General features: G+C 35.8%; 1 non-coding gene across 1 annotated transcript; it reads right to left on the minus strand.

The window, feature by feature from the left end:
• Positions 1-3,262: 3,262 nt before the first annotated feature.
• LOC128282353 (small nucleolar RNA R71) lies at positions 3,263-3,369 on the minus strand. Its single transcript, XR_008272609.1, has one exon. It is a non-coding gene; the product is annotated as a small nucleolar RNA R71 (small nucleolar RNA).
• Between the last annotated feature and the right edge of the window lie 6,640 nt (positions 3,370-10,009).

The following is a 10,009-nucleotide window of genomic DNA, read 5'->3' on the forward strand; positions in this document are numbered from 1 at the left end:
AAGTTTCACTTCTCTCCCTATCTTATTTTTATATTCTTTTCTATATATCTATCTTTGTACATTGAGGGCAATGTACATCTTAAGTGTGGGGTGTATTCATTTTACTATCACAAAAATCCCTGAATGATTGCCTTGTTCTCTTGAAAAGCTCTCATATCATGTTTAGGATAAATTTTGATTGATTTATGATTTTTATTGATATATCTTAAATTAAAACATAGGCATTCATGCACTGATTATTTAAACTTTAAAGACACTAGAAAATCAAGCATGATAAGTTGATTTTTAAGAATTCAAAATGTTAGGTTGTTTCCCCAAGTATAGGTATTATCTTGAACTGAAATTCATAAGTTTAAATATCAAAAAGCCATAATTTTTGTGAGATCTTTAGCCTTCAGAGCATCTATTAATTCTTTCATGCTCACTTTCATTATGAGTGCGTCAGTATTGAACTGTTGTTCTAGAACTTGTTTGATTATGCATGTCAAGACCACACTATTTGATTTGATATGTCAAAATTAGAAAGGCACTTAGGATTAACCCACTCATGCAATGAAAAGCCTACCTCCACGATTAACCCTTAATAAACCCCGTTGAGCTAACAAGTCATTTCTTGTATTACCCTTAATATTAACCCTTAACCCATTATTGTTGAAATCCCCTAAATTAATTTGATTCCTATTTTTATTGAGATTTGAATTGAAATAGTTGCTCAGCTATGTCTTGTTCTTAATAGTTAGTCTATGTTATTTGACTTGTTCCCCCCCCCAGAAAAAGGAAGTGTATACACATCAGTAGTAATCTTTTGTTTTTGAGCTTAGGTATTGAAATTCCATATTCTGAGAAAAAGCTCTATTGTATGCAAGTGATGATTAAATCTTTTTTTAGTTAAGTGATTTTTCAATTAAATCTCGATTCTAATCGTTTCTTTCAGCTTGTGACCACACCCCCTAACCAAAGCCATGTTACAACCATCTAAAGACCTTTTGATTGATGTATCATCTCAATTTATAGTGGTGGAGACTTGATTTTCATACAATCCTATGGTAATAACTTTACATATTGACTGATGAGTGCTACTTTCATTGTCCTTAAACACTTTGAGTGATTTGAGTGAATCCTTAGTGAGGATGTTAAACTCCGTGAGATTTCGAATCGAGGTAACCACTTATATAAGGGGAAATGCCTAAGTTCTTCATGATTAAATACTCAACTTGGAATGTTTGAAGCTCTAACGTTCTTTTAGTTGAATTCTTAATGTGCGACTACTCATGAATTAGTTTGAGATATTTTCGATAGAGATTATAAGTTGAGAGAAATTTATTTTGAATATGAGTTGAGAATTTTGCTTGAGGACAAGCAAATGCTTAAGTGTAGGGGTATTTGATAAACCGTAATTTATAAATATTTTTACCCCATGCTTAACACATTTTATGGATGATTTTTCCTTACAATTGGTTAATTCGATGCTCCTAATGCCATAATTTCATGTTTTATACTTAGGCGAGCATAGGAAAGCGAAAGGAACGAGAAACGGGCCAAAAACGGAGAACATAGGCCAACGTACGAAATCAACACGGCCTGAACCTCCTCACACGGGCAGACCACACGGTTGTGTCTATTTGGTAGAATTGAAGCACGACTCGTACGGGTATAACACACGCCCGTGCCATTCTAATAGGCTCGAGCATGGCCTGAAGTAATCGTACACGGGCGTGTCACACGAGAGTGTCCCTGCCGAGGCCAAGTTTAGTCCAATTCGAAAAAGGCCAAATTTGATTGTTCTTAGGCATTCCAAAGCCTATAAATACACCCTAGAGGAATGAAACCTAAGACGAATCTTGTTATTATTTTCTAAATCGTATGATAAATATTTAACTTGTTCTTCATTATGTGTTCTCAATTCTTGTTTTGATATCCCAAGATACTGATTCAAGATAAGCTTTTATTTAGAGGAGAAATAAACCCTGTTTAAGAGTACATTTGTCATAATTAAGCGGAGTTGATTGCACGCCTAGACATAGGGTGACCATTTTTGCCGGATTAGGGTGAAACCTAATAAGGGGATCCATAGATCAAGTTAATGCAACCTTAGAGAGTTAATTAGAGAAAAGTCTCGGTTATTCAATCTAGGGATTATACGTTATTAGTCTTGAATAGGGATAATAACATAACTTAGGGATCTTTACGGAACAAGTTAAATGAGTAAATTGTCCAATTCGGAGCCAGAATAACAAGTATAGTCTGGGTGGATTTTTCCCTAGGTATTGCCTTCATTCAATCGATTTTCCCAAAAGCAATTTCCAAATTATAAAGTCTTAGTTTAGATAATTAGTTAGTTAAAACAAAACCTCTTTATTTTTAGGCTAGATAATATAAAGACAGTCATTACTAGTACTTTTAGTTCCTTTGGGTTTGACAATCCGGTCTTGCTAAAACTATACTACTGTTCGATACGTACACTTGCCTACATCGCGATAATAGTCAGTTTCAAGAGCGGGTAATTTTAAATATTTAAAACCTATCACAAAATTATGCGATCAAGTTTTTAGCGCCGTTGCCGGGGAACTAAGATATTAGGAACACTCAATTTTTATTACTTTAGCCATTTATTTTTCTTGCAATTTAATTTTTTATTATTATTATTTATTAATTTATTTTTTCTTGCTCTTGGCAGGTTTTTATAGTTTATGACTAGAAGAAACCCGTCAGGACCACTACTTTTTAACGAAGAAATCGATCGTACAGTATGCAAAAACCAAAGAGAAATAAGGCGAAGCTTAAGATACACAAAGAATGAGAAAGAAGACGATACTCAAACCCCAACCGAAGAGATGCTGAAAACCAAGACAATTAGCTACCTCCTGCAATTGCGGCTAATCAAAATCCTGCTCCACGCACTATGTATGATTGTGCTAAACCTTCTTTAATAGGAACTGAATCTAGCATAGTTAGACCTGCTGTAGCTGCAAATACTTTTGAACCGAAACCTAACACAATTCAAATGATACAACAGTTTGTTCAGTTTGACGGTTTGCAGAATGAAGATCCCAACACTCACTTAGCAAACTTTCTGGAATTTTGCAGTACATTTAAAATTAATGGTGTTTCTGATGATGTCATACGTCTTCGGTTGTTTCCCTTTTCATTGAGGAATAAAGCTAAACAGTGGTTGAACTCGTTACCATGAGGGTCAATTACTACTTAGGAACAAATAACCAAAAAATTTTTACTCAAATACTTTCCACCGGCTAAAATGGCTAAATTACGCAATGATATCTCTTTTTTTGTGCAGATGGATTTAGAAACACTCTACGATGCATGGAAGAGATACAAGGACCTTTTGAGAAGGTGCCCTCACCATGGGTTACTGCTTTGGCTTCAAGTTCAAACATTCCATAATAGCCTGAATCCTTCGGCTCGACAAATGGTTCATGCAGCTGCTGACGGAATCATAAATAATAAAACACCTGAAGATGCTTATGAGTTCAAAGAGGAGATGTCACTAAATAACTATCAATGGCAAGTCATGAGGACTAAGCCAACTAAAACAACAGGCATTTATAATGTTGATTCGGTCACCATGCTGTCAAACCAGGTAGAACTTGTAAATAAAAATATTGATGATTTACTTGGTTCTACTCAGGTACATCCAGTAATGAGGTGTGAGATGAATGGAGCAGGAGTATGCATAGAGTATATGGATAAAAATAACTCTAGATCCCAAAATAACTCATATAGTAACACTTATAACAGGTTGGAGGAAACACACAAATTTCTCATGGGGAGGACAAGGAAATCAGCGACCACTTCCGGGCTACCAACAGCCACCCTATCAACAGGAAAAGAAGCCAAACCTTGAAGAGATGCTCACAAAGTTTATCTCGGTGTCAGAAACCCATTTCCAGAACACCGAGACAGCACTTAAAAATCAACAAGCGTCGATCCAAGGGCTCAAAACTCAGATAGGCCAGCTTTCCAAACTAATCTCTGAACGACCACAAAGGAGCTTGCCAAGTAATACTGAACCTAACCTAAGGGAACAGCTCAATGTGATTAATGTTCAAGATGAAAAAGGATTCGTTGAGCCTGAGCTAGAACCAAGGAAAGAAACTGTGGTAAGAAAAGGTCAAGGTGAGGTAGATCACAATAAAAACAATTCAGTGAATGTCGAATGTAAACCTTGTGTGCCATACCTCAACGCGACAAGGAAAGACCGCTGAAATGAACAATTTGGTAAATTTCTTAAATTCTTAAAAAAATTGCATATTAACTTATCTTTTATTGAAGCTTTATCACAGATGCCAAACGCAATGAAATTTTTAAAGGAGCTTTTAGCAAATAAGCGGAAGATGGACAAGGCGTCACATGTGGAGCTAAACGTAGTGTGCTCAGCTATTCTACAGAATAAACTACCCAGCAAACTAAAAGATCCAGGGAGTTTTACAATTCCTTGCTTAATTGGTAGTTTAGATGTTAATAATGCATTAGCTGATTTATGGGCTAGTATTAATGTCATACCTTATCAAATGTTTAAACAATTAGGTCTCGGGAAACCCAAACAGACTAGGATGAGCATTCAATTAGCAGATAAAACTATAAGATTTCCTAGGAGTATTATTTAAGATGTACTAGTTAAAATTGATAAATTTATATTTCTCGTTGACTTCATTATTCTAGACATAGAGGAGGATAGCAACACTCCTTTAATTCTAGGAAGGCCCTTTTTAGCAACTGCTAAAACAATTATTGATGTTAGCATAGGTGAACTCACACTCCATGTGGGAGACGAAACAATCACCCTTCAAGCTCACAATTCTAGCAACACAATGGAAATTAAAGGTGATCGTCTAAACCATTCTGCTAAAACTAACAACATGGTGCAACCGACTTTGCAGGAAATGAGTCTGAACGAAACATATGAGTCATTCTCAAGCAATAGTAGAGGACCCAATCATGAAGATCAAAGGCTACAAATTGAGGAGCTAGATGAATGGCGGATGCATAAACTGAGAACGCCCGATAAACCGAAACTACGACAAAACGAGCTCAATACCTTTCCAAATCAACTTAAGGTTGGAGATAAAGTTTTATTAGATGCTACAGATCCTCACATTGTCACTACCAAACCGAATGAAGAAATCCTTCTTACGGTACTCAGCATTTTTCCATTTGGTACAGTTGAGGTGAGTCATCCCAATTTCGGCACTTTTAAGATAAACAACACCCGTTTAAAACCTTATTTTGATGAGATTAATAGTAGGAATGAGGAGTATAAACTTCTCAAACCACCATGATCATTCAACGGAGGGGTAAGTCGAGCTTAGAATATAAATAAGCACTTTTCGGGAGGCAACCCGAGCACTAACTGTATTAACTTCTTTAAAATTTATTCTTTACTATCTAACTTACAAACAGAGCGCTTGAATAAAGGTTTTCCACAGGAACGTGGCCAAGAGCACGGGCGTGCTTAGGGCCGTATGAAAATAGGACAACAATTTTTTCCAAACACGGCCTACGATAAAACGCCACGGCCGTGCGACATGGCCGTGGTCGAACCTGTTAAAATAGCACTTGAGTGCGACATGCCCGTGTCTATCACCCGTGGCCGACACTGTCAAAATAACACGGGCGTGCGTAGAACTACATGATCATGAGAGAAGGAAACCACATCACGCACGATCGTGTAACATGATCATGAAGACACACAGCCTATACACACGAGCGTGCCCGAAGGCCGTGTGACGACATCTCGCTTCGCGACAAACACGAGCGGGACACGATCCACACGAGTGTGTGAACCGGCCGTGCCACATTGAAAAATTAGATTATCTATCTTCTTTTATTTTATTTTTCTTTTATTAATTTTTGAAGATTCTGTTATTTTTAAACACGGCTTATTTTTATGATTACTGTCAAATTATTCCCCCAATTCTCCTTTTGTCCTTCAGAATCATGTTTGTCCCCCAGTTGTATTTCCAGCAACTCGTTCTCGCTAATCCAGGAATTTCATCCATTTTTAAATACAGGAAGTTTTACTTCTCCCCCTAGCTTATTTTTATACTCTAATATCTATCTTTGTACATTGAGGGCAATGTACGTCTTAAGTGTGGGGGGATATTTATTTCATTATCAAAAAAATCCCTGAATGACTACTTTGTTCTCTTGAAAAGCTCTCATATTATATTTAGGATAAATTTTGATTGATTTATGATTTTTGTTGATATATCTTAAATTAAAACATAGGTATTACCTTGATTGTTTAAACTTCAAGACATTAGAGAATCAAGCATGATAAGTTGATTGTTAAGAATTTAAAATCTTATGTTGTTTCCCCAAAGTTTAGGTATTACCTTGAGTTGGAATTCACAAGTTTTAAACATCAAAAAGCCATAATTTTTGTGAGATTTTTGAGCCTTTTGAACATCTATTGATTCTTTCATGCTCACTTTTATTATTGCTTTGAGTGCGTCAGTATTGAATTGTTATTCTAGAACTTGTTTGATTATGCATGTCGAGACCACACCATTTGATTTGATATGTCAAAATGATTAAGGCACTTAGGATTAACCCACTCATGCCATGACAAGCCTACCTCCACGATTAACCCCTAGTAAACCCCCTTGAACCTAACAAGCCATTTCTTGTATTACCCTTAATATTAACCCTTAACCCATTATTGTTGAAATCCCCTAAATTAATCCCTATTTTTGTCGAGATTTGAGTTGAACAAATTGCTTAGCTATGTCTTGTTCTTAATAGTTAGTCTATGTTATTTAACTTGTTCTTAAAAAAAAAAATTATGTATACACATTTTTAATTTCATATTCTGAAAAGAAGCTCTATTGTACGCAAGTGATGATTAACTCCTTTTCTAGTTAGGTAATTTTCCAATTCAATCTCGATTCTAACCCTTTCTTTCAGCTTGTGACCCCAGCCCCTAACCAAACCTCATTACAACCCTCTAAAGACCTTTTGATTGATGTATCATCTTAAATTATAGTGGTAGAGATTTGATTCTCATGCAAGCCTATGGTAATCACTTTTCATTATTGACTATTGAGTGCTTCATTTATTATCCTTAAACACCTCGAGTGATTTGAATGATTCTTTAGTAAGGATGTGAAACTTTGTGATATTCTGAATCGGAGGTAATTACTTAGATGACGGGAGACACCTATGTTTTCGGAATAAAATGCTCAACTTCGAATGTTTGAAACTTTTATGTTCTTTTAGTTGAATTCTTAATGTATGATTCCCTATGGATTAATTTGAGATATTTTCAATAGAAAGTATAAGCTGAGAAAAATTTATTTTGATTATGAGTTGAGAATTTTGCTTGAGGACAAGCAAATGCTTAAGTGTGGGGGTATTTGATAAATCGTAATTTATACATATTTTTACACCATGTTTAATGCATTTTATGGATGATTTCCCATTGGAATTGGTGAATTCGATGCTCTTAATGCCTTAATTTCATGTTTTATACCTAGGAGAGCATAGGAGAGCAAAAGGAATGAGAAACAGGCCAAAAATGGAGAAAATGGGCCAAAGTACGAAATCAACACAGCTTGGACCTCCTCACACGGGCAGACCACATGGCCGTGTCAATTTGGCAAGCTCGAGCATGGCCTGAAGTAATCGCACACGGGCGTGTCCCTACCGAGCACAAATTGAGTCCAACTCAAAAAAGGCTAATTTTGAGGGCTCTTAGGCATTCCAAAGCCTATAAATACACCCTAGAAAAGGAAGAAAAGAGACACACAGAATAAGGGGCAAGGAATTACCCCAAGAAAGTCGATTGATCCATCTCAGAAGCCGGATTCACCATTAAGACTGAAGATCTCTCCTCAATTTCCCTTCAGGTGTTTTGGGTTTTCTTCATGTTTTGTATTCTTTATTATTCTGAGATGTTTTCTTGTTTAGTTATGAACTAAAACCCCTAAATACCTAAGGGGAATGAAACCTAAGATGAATCTTATTTTTATTTTCTGAATCGTATGATAAATATTTAACTTGTTCTTAATTATGTGTTCTTAATTCTTGTTTTGATATCCCAAGATACTGATTCAAGATAAGCTCTTTTTCAGAAGAGGAATAGACCCTATTTAAGAGTACATTTGTCATAATTAAGCAGCGTTGATTGCGCGCCTAGACATAGGGTGACAAGATTTTGCCTGATTAGGGTGAAACCTAATAAGGGGATCCATAGATCGAGTTAATGCAACCTTAGAGTGTTAATTAAAGAAAAGTCTCGGTTATTCAATCTAGGGATTAGATGTTATTAGTCTTGAATAGGGATAATAGCATAACTTAGGGATCTCTACGGAACAAGTTAAATGAATAAATCGTCTGATTCGGAGCTAGAATAACAAGTACAGTCTAGGTGGATTTTTCCTTAGGTATTGCCTTCATTCAATCGATTTTCCCAAAAGCAATTTCCCAATTCTATTCTTTGTGAGTTCTTAGTTTAGGTAATTAGTTAGTTAAAACAAAAACCTTTTTATTCTTAGGCTAGATAATAAAAAGACAGTCATTACTAGTACTTTTAGTTCCTTTGGGTTCGACAATCCGGTCTTGCTAAAACTATACTACTGTTTGATAGGTACACTTGCCTACATGGCGATAATAGTCAGTTTCAAGAATGAGTAATTATAAATATTTAAAACCTATCACCAAATTACGCGATCACACACCGAGTCTCCGACGTCGAACCAAGTAAGTTCTTTTATTCCTAAACCTGTTTAAATTGGTAGACAGTAGATAGTTAGAGGGCTACTTTAGACGATTATGTTAGAATGGAAATGAAGCCCGTAGTATTCTGAAACTGTAGAGGATTTTCAAAAATAATATTCTCTTTAAATACTTTCATAAAACATCGGGTTAATTATTGAAACTAACTAAAACTTTATAAAATTTTTAATCTAGAAAATACGTGAATCGACGATGAGTGCTAGAAGAGGTGCGAGAGGCTGTGGCTGAGGTCACAAAAGTGTTAGGGCAGAGTCGTCAAATGCTTTAAGCAAAGGTTTGCAATAGAAAAGTGATTTTACTAAGTAATTGAGATGTAACTTTTTAAGGAAGGGTTTTTAATGAAAACAAGGTTTTCACTAAAACACTTCAATGTGACACGCTAGATTCGGCCATAACGTCTGGGTTGGGTTTGGGGTGTTACATACATTATCTTATGTTATACTACTTGCATGTTAATGTATGGTAAGGTTTGCTTATTTCTTTATACGAGCTTATTAAGCTATATAGCTTACTTTGTTTTACTTTCCATGTTTTATAGTGTCACCAAGCTAGCTCTGATTAGAGATCGTCAGAGATCGCATCACACTATGAAAACATTTTGAGTGTATAGCATGTATAGGGACTTGGTCATTTTGTTATATGTGTCGTTATGAATTTGGCCAAATGTATTGTCTTGTAATTGTCAAAGGCTTGATGTGGTATTTGGCCATGTAACTTGGCTAATTTTGTTTGAATTTGTTGTAAGCTTGTATATACATATTTATATGCATGCATGTGCAGTTATCTTTTGTTTGATGTGGTTTATAAATGCTTGGTAAATGGTTGAATGTGGCTTAATGGTTTTGTTATTGAATGGTTAAGATTGGCTCATTGGTATGCCAGGAAAAATAAGTAAAATTATGCATGTTATTGGCAGCCACATTGGAACTTGTAGAATGCGAGTTGGTATGATTTGGTTTGGAAAAATATGATTTTGTAAATATGTTTGAGTGTGGATAATAAAATGACATGATTTGGCCTTGTTTGGGGATGTTTTGGTTGTTTAAATATGCCATGATTTATGTCATTAAGATTGTGGATGTGTATGTGCAAATGAAGGTGGCAAATGGCTTGGTAAATAGCCTTTATTTTATCCATATAAGTAGGCACACGGGCGTGTGTCTAGACCGTGTGTGACACATGGCTTACCCCATAGGCATGTGCTTTGGCCGCGTGTCCCTCCACCTTAAATTTGAGAAACAGAATGCTCAGAACT

Source organism: Gossypium arboreum, chromosome 1 (genome assembly GCF_025698485.1).
Source record: "Gossypium arboreum isolate Shixiya-1 chromosome 1, ASM2569848v2, whole genome shotgun sequence".
Classification (NCBI taxonomy): Eukaryota; Viridiplantae; Streptophyta; class Magnoliopsida; order Malvales; family Malvaceae; genus Gossypium; species Gossypium arboreum.